Source organism: Podarcis bocagei (genome assembly GCF_964188305.1).
Source record: "Podarcis bocagei genome assembly, chromosome: 14".
Classification (NCBI taxonomy): Eukaryota; Metazoa; Chordata; class Lepidosauria; order Squamata; family Lacertidae; genus Podarcis; species Podarcis bocagei.
Genome location: NC_138139.1, coordinates 54100493 through 54111485, shown reverse-complemented (window position 1 = coordinate 54111485; position 10993 = coordinate 54100493). Strand labels below are relative to the sequence as shown.

At 46.1% G+C, this 10993-nt stretch overlaps 1 long non-coding RNA gene across 1 annotated transcript in view; it reads right to left on the bottom strand.

Moving 5' to 3' along the window:
• LOC308573146 overlaps nt 1-9605 on the bottom strand; it is a 201984-nt gene extending 192379 nt beyond the window's left edge. The window contains exon 1 of the long non-coding RNA XR_014001962.1: nt 9264-9605. This is a non-coding gene — a long non-coding RNA (uncharacterized lncRNA). The remainder of the gene's footprint in view (nt 1-9263) is intronic.
• Between the last annotated feature and the right edge of the window lie 1388 nt (nt 9606-10993).

Genomic DNA, 10993 nt, shown 5'->3' with positions numbered 1-10993 from the left:
CACACCAACACATTTGCAGCACAAAAATGAAGTTTCCCCCCTCAATTCCTAATCATTCATGTTCATCTTCAACATGCTGTTTTCAATCAAATGAATCATCATAATAATTTTGTTATTTGTACCCCTCCCATCTGATTCAAGATCTTGCTGTCCATAAGGGAGTGAGTGGTTACTTGATACACATTTGAACCCCCCCCCCTTTGAAGAAATAATCTATACCTCTCCCTCCCTGCACACAACCCAGATGAATGAAGGAGAAAGAGGTGATTGCATTCTTGGTATAGGCCTACCCACAATGCCATTGGGCAGGTCTGGGTACACACACCACATGGGTGAGACTACCTACATCTTTTTTACAAATTGACACACTGTGGGAGATTGCAGAACCAATCTGCATTGAACTTTTGTTTTTGGAATGGAAGCAGTTTATTACGAAGCATTTCAAACCAAATACATTATCAAATCTAAAACATCTGTATCTTCCAATAAAAATCATTCTTTCAACCAGCAAAAGGCTGCAGCTTCAAAGTAAATCCTTAAATCTGGCAGAGAGAAACCCCCTCTCTCTTTCACATCTGTTAATAATTTAAACTTAATTCTGGGATTTCCCCCCGCCAGATAAATTTAGATAATACCTTTTGCCATTCCTTAAAACAATTCAGCTTATCAATGATAGGAAGTACTTGGAACAAAAATAACAACTTAGGCAATACATTCATCTTTATCGCAGAAATTTGGCCCAACAAAGATAGTTTCAACCTTGTCCAGATATCCAAATCTCTTTTGATATCTTTCCATAACTTTTCATTGTCCTCTTTGTACAAATTCAATTTTTTTGCAGTCATATTTACACCCAGATATTTCACCTTTTCCACAAACTTCACCCCTGTGGTTTCCTCTAAATTAAGTTTTTCATGTATTGTTAATTCCCCCCCCAAAAAAAAAAACTTTGGTCTTATTCTTATTCAATTTGAAACCTGCAACTTGTCCGAACTCTTGAATTATCTTCAGTGCTTTGATTGCACTGATCTCAGGGTCCTGTAAAGTCAATACCAAATCATCAGCAAAGGCTTTTAACTTATATTGTTTACAGTGGTGCCCCGCAAGATGAATGCCTCGCAAGACGGAAAACCCGCTAGACGAAAGGGTTTTCCATTTTTCAATGTTCTTCGCAGGACGAATTTCCCTATGGGCTTGCTTCGCAAGACGAAAATGTCTTGCGAGTCTTGAGATTTTTTTTCGCTCCCCCCCCTTTTTCTAAGCCGCTAAGCCTTTAATAGCCTTTTAGCAGCTAAGCCGCTAAGCCTTTAATAGCCGCTAAACCGCTAATAGCGCTAATCCGCTAATCCGCTAATAGGGTTGCTTCGCAAGACGAAAAAACCGCTAGACGAAGATACTCGCGGAACGGATTAATTTCGTCTTGCGAGGCACCACTGTAGTTCCGACTACTATGCCTTTAACTTCCTCATCTTTCCTTATCATATTCAACAGCACCTCTAGGACAGAAGTAAAAAGTAGGGGGGGAAGTGGGCACCCTTGCCTGGTTCCCTTCTCAGTCCTAATTTCTTCTGAGACCACATTGTTAATTATAATTTTTGCTTTCTGCTCAAAGTAAATTGCATTAATACCATTAAGAAATTTTTGACCAACCCCCATATTACACAAGTTCTGTTTCATAAAACTCCAAGAAACATTATCAAAGGCTTTCTCTGCATCAATAAACATTAAAATTGCTTTAGTATCCTTTTCCCCCTCTAATCTTTCCAGCACATCCACTATATTCCTCATATTATCTTTCATATGGTTCTCAGGTAAAAAACCTGATTGATCTTTATGTATGTGCTTATTCAAAACTTTCTTCAGTCTTGTAGCCAAAATATTTGCAAATATTTTATATCCACACTCAACAAAGAAATTGGTTGGTAATTCTTTACTTGAGCTTTATCTGTATCCAGTTTGGGTATCAGAGTGATGAATGCCTCTTTCCAGGACTCGGGTGCTTTGCGACCAAGGCAGTTTCAATCCCATGATGAGGCCTGAATCCCAACTGGAATGTGTTCAGATAAGAGAACGAGGGTTCAGAGGGAGAGCAGGGAGCAGACTGGGGGGAAAAGGAAGAGGCAACAGGGTTTAGTGAGCAGGAAGAGGCTGGGGCAGAGTGGTTTAGCATCAGAGGCAGAAGTGGAGGCTGGAGAGGAGGTTGGTCAAGAGGCAGAGATGAGGCAGACTGCAGAAGAAGCCAGGAGATTTCCCCCTCCTGATGCAAATAACGCGTGTTGCTCAGGGTGCATTTAAATATCCACTCTGTAAAGATGCATGTGTTGACTGGAGTCTTATCCTGGTCTTTCTGCGATTTATATCACTAATATAAGAAAACCAATGTCTGTTGGGAAAGCCTCCAAGGAAGGAGAGTCCACCACCATTGGAGGGAGACCGTTCCACTGTCAAACAGTTCTTACAGTCAAAACATTCTCCCTAAGGCTTCGGTGGAATTTCCTTTCTTGTAACTTGAATCCATCCGTTTGGGTGCTCACCTCCAGAGCAGCAGAAAGCAATCTTGCTCCATCTTCCAGGCACTTTGATAAGACACTTTTATCAGTACCCTGATAAAAGGCAACCAAATGACACAATCCTTTGGCATTTCTGAAGGGCACCAGGTGAGAGAAAGCTGTTCTGTAGTAAAAGAGTTTGCAGGGCAGTAGTTGAAGAAGGAGCAAAAAGGGTTTTCTTGTGTGTGTGTGTTTCTTTGTGGCTGATTAGCTGTTTTTCCTGTGTAAAGGTCAGAGGGGCAGGGTTTCTGTTGAGGCAGGGGATTAGCTGTGGGAGGAGCTTATCAGAGTTTGCAGGGCAGTAGTTGAAGAAGGAGCAAAAGGGGTTTTCTTGTGTGTGTGTGTTTCTTTGCGGCTGATTAGCTGTTTTCCCTGTGTAAAGGTCAGAGGGGGCAGGGTTTCTGTTGAGGCAGGGGATTAGCTGTGGGAGGAGCTTATCAGAGTTTGCAGGGCAGTAGTTGAAGAAGGAGCAAAAAGGGTTTTCTTGTGTGTGTGTGTTTCTTTGCGGCTGATTAGCTGTTTTCCCTGTGTAAAGGTCAGAGGGGGCAGGGTTTCTGTTGAGGCAGGGGATTAGCTGTGGGAGGAGCTTATCAGAGTTTGCAGGGCAGTAGTTGAAGAAGGAGCAAAAAGGGTTTTCTTGTGTGTGTGTGTTTCTTTGTGGCTGATTAGCTGTTTTTCCTGTGTAAAGGTCAGAGGGGCAGGGTTTCTGTTGAGGCAGGGGATTAGCTGTGGGAGGAGCTTATCAGAGTTTGCAGGGCAGTAGTTGAAGAAGGAGCAAAAGGGGTTTTCTTGTGTGTGTGTGTTTCTTTGCGGCTGATTAGCTGTTTTCCCTGTGTAAAGGTCAGAGGGGGCAGGGTTTCTGTTGAGGCAGGGGATTAGCTGTGGGAGGAGCTTATCAGAGTTTGCAGGGCAGTAGTTGAAGAAGGAGCAAAAAGGGTTTTCTTGTGTGTGTGTGTTTCTTTGCGGCTGATTAGCTGTTTTCCCTGTGTAAAGGTCAGAGGGGGCAGGGTTTCTGTTGAGGCAGGGGATTAGCTGTGGGAGGAGCTTATCAGAGTTTGCAGGGCAGTAGTTGAAGAAGGAGCAAAAAGGGTTTTCTTGTGTGTGTGTGTTTCTTTGCGGCTGATTAGCTGTTTTCCCTGTGTAAAGGTCAGAGGGGGCAGGGTTTCTGTTGAGGCAGGGGATTAGCTGTGGGAGGAGCTTATCAGAGTTTGCAGGGCAGTAGTTGAAGAAGGAGCAAAAAGGGTTTTCTTGTGTGTGTGTGTTTCTTTGTGGCTGATTAGCTGTTTTTCCTGTGTAAAGGTCAGAGGGGCAGGGTTTCTGTTGAGGCAGGGGATTAGCTGTGGGAGGAGCTTATCAGAGTTTGCAGGGCAGTAGTTGAAGAAGGAGCAAAAGGGGTTTTCTTGTGTGTGTGTGTTTCTTTGCGGCTGATTAGCTGTTTTCCCTGTGTAAAGGTCAGAGGGGGCAGGGTTTCTGTTGAGGCAGGGGATTAGCTGTGGGAGGAGCTTATCAGAGTTTGCAGGGCAGTAGTTGAAGAAGGAGCAAAAAGGGTTTTCTTGTGTGTGTGTGTTTCTTTGCGGCTGATTAGCTGTTTTCCCTGTGTAAAGGTCAGAGGGGGCAGGGTTTCTGTTGAGGCAGGGGATTAGCTGTGGGAGGAGCTTATCAGAGTTTGCAGGGCAGTAGTTGAAGAAGGAGCAAAAAGGGTTTTCTTGTGTGTGTGTGTGTTTCTTTGCGGCTGATTAGCTGTTTTCCCTGTGTAAAGGTCAGAGGGGGCAGGGTTTCTGTTGAGGCAGGGGATTAGCTGTGGGAGGAGCTTATCAGAGTTTGCAGGGCAGTAGTTGAAGAAGGAGCAAAAAGGGTTTTCTTGTGTGTGTGTGTGTTTCTTTGCGGCTGATTAGCTGTTTTCCCTGTGTAAAGGTCAGAGGGGGCAGGGTTTCTGTTGAGGCAGGGGATTAGCTGTGGGAGGAGCTTATCAGAGTTTGCAGGGCAGTAGTTGAAGAAGGAGCAAAAAGGGTTTTCTTGTGTGTGTGTGTTTCTTTGCGGCTGATTAGCTGTTTTCCCTGTGTAAAGGTCAGAGGGGGCAGGGTTTCTGTTGAGGCAGGGGATTAGCTGTGGGAGGAGCTTATCAGAGTTTGCAGGGCAGTAGTTGAAGAAGGAGCAAAAAGGGTTTTCTTGTGTGTGTGTTTCTTTGCGGCTGATTAGCTGTTTTCCCTGTGTAAAGGTCAGAGGGGGCAGGGTTTCTGTTGAGGCAGGGGATTAGCTGTGGGAGGAGCTTATCAGAGTTTGCAGGGCAGTAGTTGAAGAAGGAGCAAAAAGGGTTTTCTTGTGTGTGTGTGTGTTTCTTTGCGGCTGATTAGCTGTTTTCCCTGTGTAAAGGTCAGAGGGGGCAGGGTTTCTGTTGAGGCAGGGGATTAGCTGTGGGAGGAGCTTATCAGAGTTTGCAGGGCAGTAGTTGAAGAAGGAGCAAAAAGGGTTTTCTTGTGTGTGTGTGTTTCTTTGCGGCTGATTAGCTGTTTTTCCTGTGTAAAGGTCAGAGGGGCAGGGTTTCTGTTGAGGCAGGGGATTAGCTGTGGGAGGAGCTTATCAGAGTTTGCAGGGCAGTAGTTGAAGAAGGAGCAAAAGGGGTTTTCTTGTGTGTGTGTGTTTTTTTGCGGCTGATTAGCTGTTTTCCCTGTGTAAAGGTCAGAGGGGGCAGGGTTTCTGTTGAGGCAGGGGATTAGCTGTGGGAGGAGCTTATCAGAGTTTGCAGGGCAGTAGTTGAAGAAGGAGCAAAAGGGGTTTTCTTGTGTGTGTGTGTTTCTTTGTGGCTGATTAGCTGTTTTTCCTGTGTAAAGGTCAGAGGGGCAGGGTTTCTGTTGAGGCAGGGGATTAGCTGTGGGAGGAGCTTATCAGAGTTTGCAGGGCAGTAGTTGAAGAAGGAGCAAAAAGGGTTTTCTTGTGTGTGTGTGTTTCTTTGCGGCTGATTAGCTGTTTTTCCTGTGTAAAGGTCAGAGGGGCAGGGTTTCTGTTGAGGCAGGGGATTAGCTGTGGGAGGAGCTTATCAGAGTTTGCAGGGCAGTAGTTGAAGAAGGAGCAAAAAGGGTTTTCTTGTGTGTGTGTGTTTCTTTGCGGCTGATTAGCTGTTTTCCCTGTGTAAAGGTCAGAGGGGGCAGGGTTTCTGTTGAGGCAGGGGATTAGCTGTGGGAGGAGCTTATCAGAGTTTGCAGGGCAGTAGTTGAAGAAGGAGCAAAAAGGGTTTTCTTGTGTGTGTGTGTTTCTTTGCGGCTGATTAGCTGTTTTCCCTGTGTAAAGGTCAGAGGGGGCAGGGTTTCTGTTGAGGCAGGGGATTAGCTGTGGGAGGAGCTTATCAGAGTTTGCAGGGCAGTAGTTGAAGAAGGAGCAAAAAGGGTTTTCTTGTGTGTGTGTGTTTCTTTGCGGCTGATTAGCTGTTTTTCCTGTGTAAAGGTCAGAGGGGCAGGGTTTCTGTTGAGGCAGGGGATTAGCTGTGGGAGGAGCTTATCAGAGTTTGCAGGGCAGTAGTTGAAGAAGGAGCAAAAGGGGTTTTCTTGTGTGTGTGTGTTTCTTTGCGGCTGATTAGCTGTTTTCCCTGTGTAAAGGTCAGAGGGGGCAGGGTTTCTGTTGAGGCAGGGGATTAGCTGTGGGAGGAGCTTATCAGAGTTTGCAGGGCAGTAGTTGAAGAAGGAGCAAAAAGGGTTTTCTTGTGTGTGTGTGTTTCTTTGCGGCTGATTAGCTGTTTTCCCTGTGTAAAGGTCAGAGGGGGCAGGGTTTCTGTTGAGGCAGGGGATTAGCTGTGGGAGGAGCTTATCAGAGTTTGCAGGGCAGTAGTTGAAGAAGGAGCAAAAAGGGTTTTCTTGTGTGTGTGTGTTTCTTTGCGGCTGATTAGCTGTTTTCCCTGTGTAAAGGTCAGAGGGGGCAGGGTTTCTGTTGAGGCAGGGGATTAGCTGTGGGAGGAGCTTATCAGAGTTTGCAGGGCAGTAGTTGAAGAAGGAGCAAAAAGGGTTTTCTTGTGTGTGTGTGTTTCTTTGCGGCTGATTAGCTGTTTTCCCTGTGTAAAGGTCAGAGGGGGCAGGGTTTCTGTTGAGGCAGGGGATTAGCTGTGGGAGGAGCTTATCAGAGTTTGCAGGGCAGTAGTTGAAGAAGGAGCAAAAAGGGTTTTCTTGTGTGTGTGTGTTTCTTTGCGGCTGATTAGCTGTTTTCCCTGTGTAAAGGTCAGAGGGGGCAGGGTTTCTGTTGAGGCAGGGGATTAGCTGTGGGAGGAGCTTATCAGAGTTTGCAGGGCAGTAGTTGAAGAAGGAGCAAAAAGGGTTTTCTTGTGTGTGTGTGTTTCTTTGCGGCTGATTAGCTGTTTTCCCTGTGTAAAGGTCAGAGGGGGCAGGGTTTCTGTTGAGGCAGGGGATTAGCTGTGGGAGGAGCTTATCAGAGTTTGCAGGGCAGTAGTTGAAGAAGGAGCAAAAAGGGTTTTCTTGTGTGTGTGTGTTTCTTTGCGGCTGATTAGCTGTTTTCCCTGTGTAAAGGTCAGAGGGGGCAGGGTTTCTGTTGAGGCAGGGGATTAGCTGTGGGAGGAGCTTATCAGAGTTTGCAGGGCAGTAGTTGAAGAAGGAGCAAAAAGGGTTTTCTTGTGTGTGTGTGTTTCTTTGTGGCTGATTAGCTGTTTTTCCTGTGTAAAGGTCAGAGGGGCAGGGTTTCTGTTGAGGCAGGGGATTAGCTGTGGGAGGAGCTTATCAGAGTTTGCAGGGCAGTAGTTGAAGAAGGAGCAAAAGGGGTTTTCTTGTGTGTGTGTGTGTGTTTCTTTGCGGCTGATTAGCTGTTTTCCCTGTGTAAAGGTCAGAGGGGGCAGGGTTTCTGTTGAGGCAGGGGATTAGCTGTGGGAGGAGCTTATCAGAGTTTGCAGGGCAGTAGTTGAAGAAGGAGCAAAAAGGGTTTTCTTGTGTGTGTGTGTTTCTTTGCGGCTGATTAGCTGTTTTCCCTGTGTAAAGGTCAGAGGGGGCAGGGTTTCTGTTGAGGCAGGGGATTAGCTGTGGGAGGAGCTTATCAGAGTTTGCAGGGCAGTAGTTGAAGAAGGAGCAAAAAGGGTTTTCTTGTGTGTGTGTGTTTCTTTGCGGCTGATTAGCTGTTTTCCCTGTGTAAAGGTCAGAGGGGGCAGGGTTTCTGTTGAGGCAGGGGATTAGCTGTGGGAGGAGCTTATCAGAGTTTGCAGGGCAGCGGCGCGCGCCTAGCGGCGCGCGCAGTTATACCCATCTTTTAGATTTAGGGGAGCTAGTCTCAAACGTTTGTTGGGGGAGACCTAGGTTTTTTTGTGGGGGAAGTTATTTGTCCTGTCTTCAAGCTTTTTATGATGGAGGACCTCTGTAGCCACCCCCAACGACACGATCTCAAGATGGAAGGGGAGGGAACAGCTGCAGTCACCTGCGATTCCTGCACAATGTTTGCCATCTTGCCAAAGGTTGCAGGCAGCTTTACCTGCAGCAATTGCATGTTGATTGCCCTCTTAAAAGACAAAGTCCAGCAACTGGAGGAACGTGTAGCTACGCTCCAAAGAATTAGAGAGCTGGAGCTCTTCTTGGAAGCAACAGAGCACACCGTCCCCACCAAGGAGGAGACAGGGGACTCCCCTGAGAAGGAGGATAGTTCACCAACACAGGAGCCAGATATATGGAGAAACGTGACTCAAAGAAGTAGGAGGCCCAGGGTTCACTCTGATTGTTTAGAAATACACAATCGCTTTGAGGTCCTCTCCCCTAGCATGGAAGACGAAGAGCAGACTCCATTTGAGGATCTCTCCCTCATTACAGTTGATCAGGTATATGAAGACGAGCAGCAAAGTCAATCCTCAGGGAATGTGCAGGTGACCTTGGAATGGACAGCTCACGGAAGAACCCCGACCAAACCCAAGAGGAGGCGTGTAGTGGTGATAGGGGATTCCCTACTGAGGGGAACAGAAGCAGTGATCTGTGGGCCTGGCAAGATGTCTCGGGAAGTGTGCTGTCTCCCCGGGGCTAAGATCCAAGATGTAACTGAACGACTGCAAGGAATCATAAAACCCACTGACAAATTCCCCTTCCTCTTGGTTCATGTGGGAACCAATGACACTGCAAGCAATAGCCTCCAGAAGATCAAAAGAGACTACGAGGCTCTCGGCAGGAAATTGAAGCAACTAAATGCACAAATTGTCATCTCGTCTGTCCTCCCAGTTGAACGACGTGGCCCAGGGAGAGAGGGGAAAATAGTGGAAGTGAACAGCTGGCTTCGCAAATGGTGTAAACAGGAACGGTTTGGATTCTTAGATCACGGACTGCAGTTTCTTGAAGATGGACTTCTGGCAAGTGATGGGCTGCACCTCACAACGGTTGGGAGAAATGTTTTTGCCAAAAATCTCAGAAACCTCATCAGGAGGGCTTTAAACTGACTAATGTGGGGGAGGGAGACAGTGCTCCTGAAGGTAGGAGTCTATCAATTAATGAAGATGATCATCCAAATGTCATAGACCAAATGGAGCAAACAGCACGCGGACCTAGTGGTGGGAGGAAAAAATCCTTAAATAAGAGAGACGGGGGAATGATTAATGGACTTCAATGTCTGTACACTAATGCGCAAAGCATGGGAAATAAACAAGATGAGCTTGAGCTCTTGGTACAGCAAACTAAATATGACATAATAGGCATCACTGAAACCTGGTGGGATAAGTCCCACGATTGGAATGTAATAATGGGGGGATACAATCTATTTCAGAGAAACAGACCAGACAAGAAAGGAGGAGGAGTGGCGTTATATGTCAGGGATGTGTATACCTGTGAAGAGATCCAAGATTTAGAACCTCAAAGCCAAAGTGAGAGCATTTGGGTCAAAATTAAGGGAGAGAAGAATAACAGAGACCTCATTGTGGGAGTTTACTATAGATCCCCAAGCCAAACGGAGGACATGGATGATGCCTTCCTGGAACAGATGGCCAAGCATGCAAAAGGAAGGGAGATAGTAGTAATGGGGGACTTCAATTACCCGGATATTTGTTGGACGTCAAACTCAGCCAAGAGCATAAGGTCAAACAGATTCCTCACTGGCCTTGCAGACAACTTCGTTGTCCAGAAAGTGGGAGAAGCAACAAGAGGAACAGCCATTTTAGATCTGGTCCTAACCAATGTTGATGACCTGGTTAGTGGGGTAGAAGTGGAAGGATCATTAGGCGCGAGTGATCATGCTCTTCTGAAGTTTACTATACAGCGGAAAGGAGCAGCCAAGCATACTAGGACTCAATTTCTTGACTTTAAGAAAGCCGACTTCATAAAACTTAGGGAAGTGCTGGGTGAGATCCCATGGACAGTAATACTAAAAGGAAAGGGAGTTCATGATGGCTGGGAGTTTGTTAAGAGGGAGATACTAAAAGCACAACGTCAGGCAATACCAATGAGAGGGAAACATGGAAGGTGCCTAAAGAAGCCAGGGTGGCTATCAAAAGAACTTTTAACTGAATTAAGATTAAAAAAGGATGTGTACAAAAAATGGAAAAGGGGGGAAACCACCAAAGAGGAATTCAAACAAATAGCCAGCACGTGTAGACACAAAGGCAGAAAAGCTAAAGCACAGAATGAACTCAGGCTTGCTAGAGAGGTTAAAAGCAACAAAAAAGGCTTTTATGGGTATGTTCGTAGCAAAAGGAAGAACAAAGAAACAGTTGGGTCACTCAGAGGAGAAGATGGTGAAATGCAAACAGGGGACACAGAAAGGGCTGAACTCCTCAATTCCTTCTTTGCCTCAGTCTTCTCCGATAAAGAAAACAATGCCCGACCTGAAGAATTTGGAGCAAATGATTCAGCAAAGGAAACACAGCCCAGAATAACTAAGGCGATAGTACAAGAATACTTGGCTAGTTTAGATGTATTCAAGTCTCCAGGGCCAGATGAACTGCATCCAAGAGTATTAAAAGAACTGGCAGATGTGATCTCAGAACCACTGGCAGTCATCTTTGAGAATTCCTGGAGAACAGGCGAAGTCCCGGCAGACTGGAGGAGGGCAAATGTTGTCCCTATTTTCAAAAAGGGGAAAAGAGAGGACCCAAATAATTACCGCCCAGTCAGTCTGACATCAATAGCAGGGAAGATTCTGGAGCAGATCATTAAGCAAACAGTCTGTGAGCACCTAGAAAGGAATGCTGTGATCACCAATAGTCAGCATGGATTTCTGAAAAATAAGTCATGTCAGACTAACCTGATCTCGTTTTTTGACAGAATTACAAGCCTGGTAGATGAAGGGAACGCAGTGGATGTAGCCTACCTTGATTTCAGCAAGGCATTTGACAAGGTGCCCCATGATATTCTTGTAAAGAAGCTGGTAAAATGCGGTCTCGACTATGCTACCACTCAGTGGATTTCTAACTGGCTGACTGACCGAACCCAAAGGGTGCTCATCAGTGGTTCCTCTTCATCCTGGAGAAGAGTGACTAGTGGGGTGCC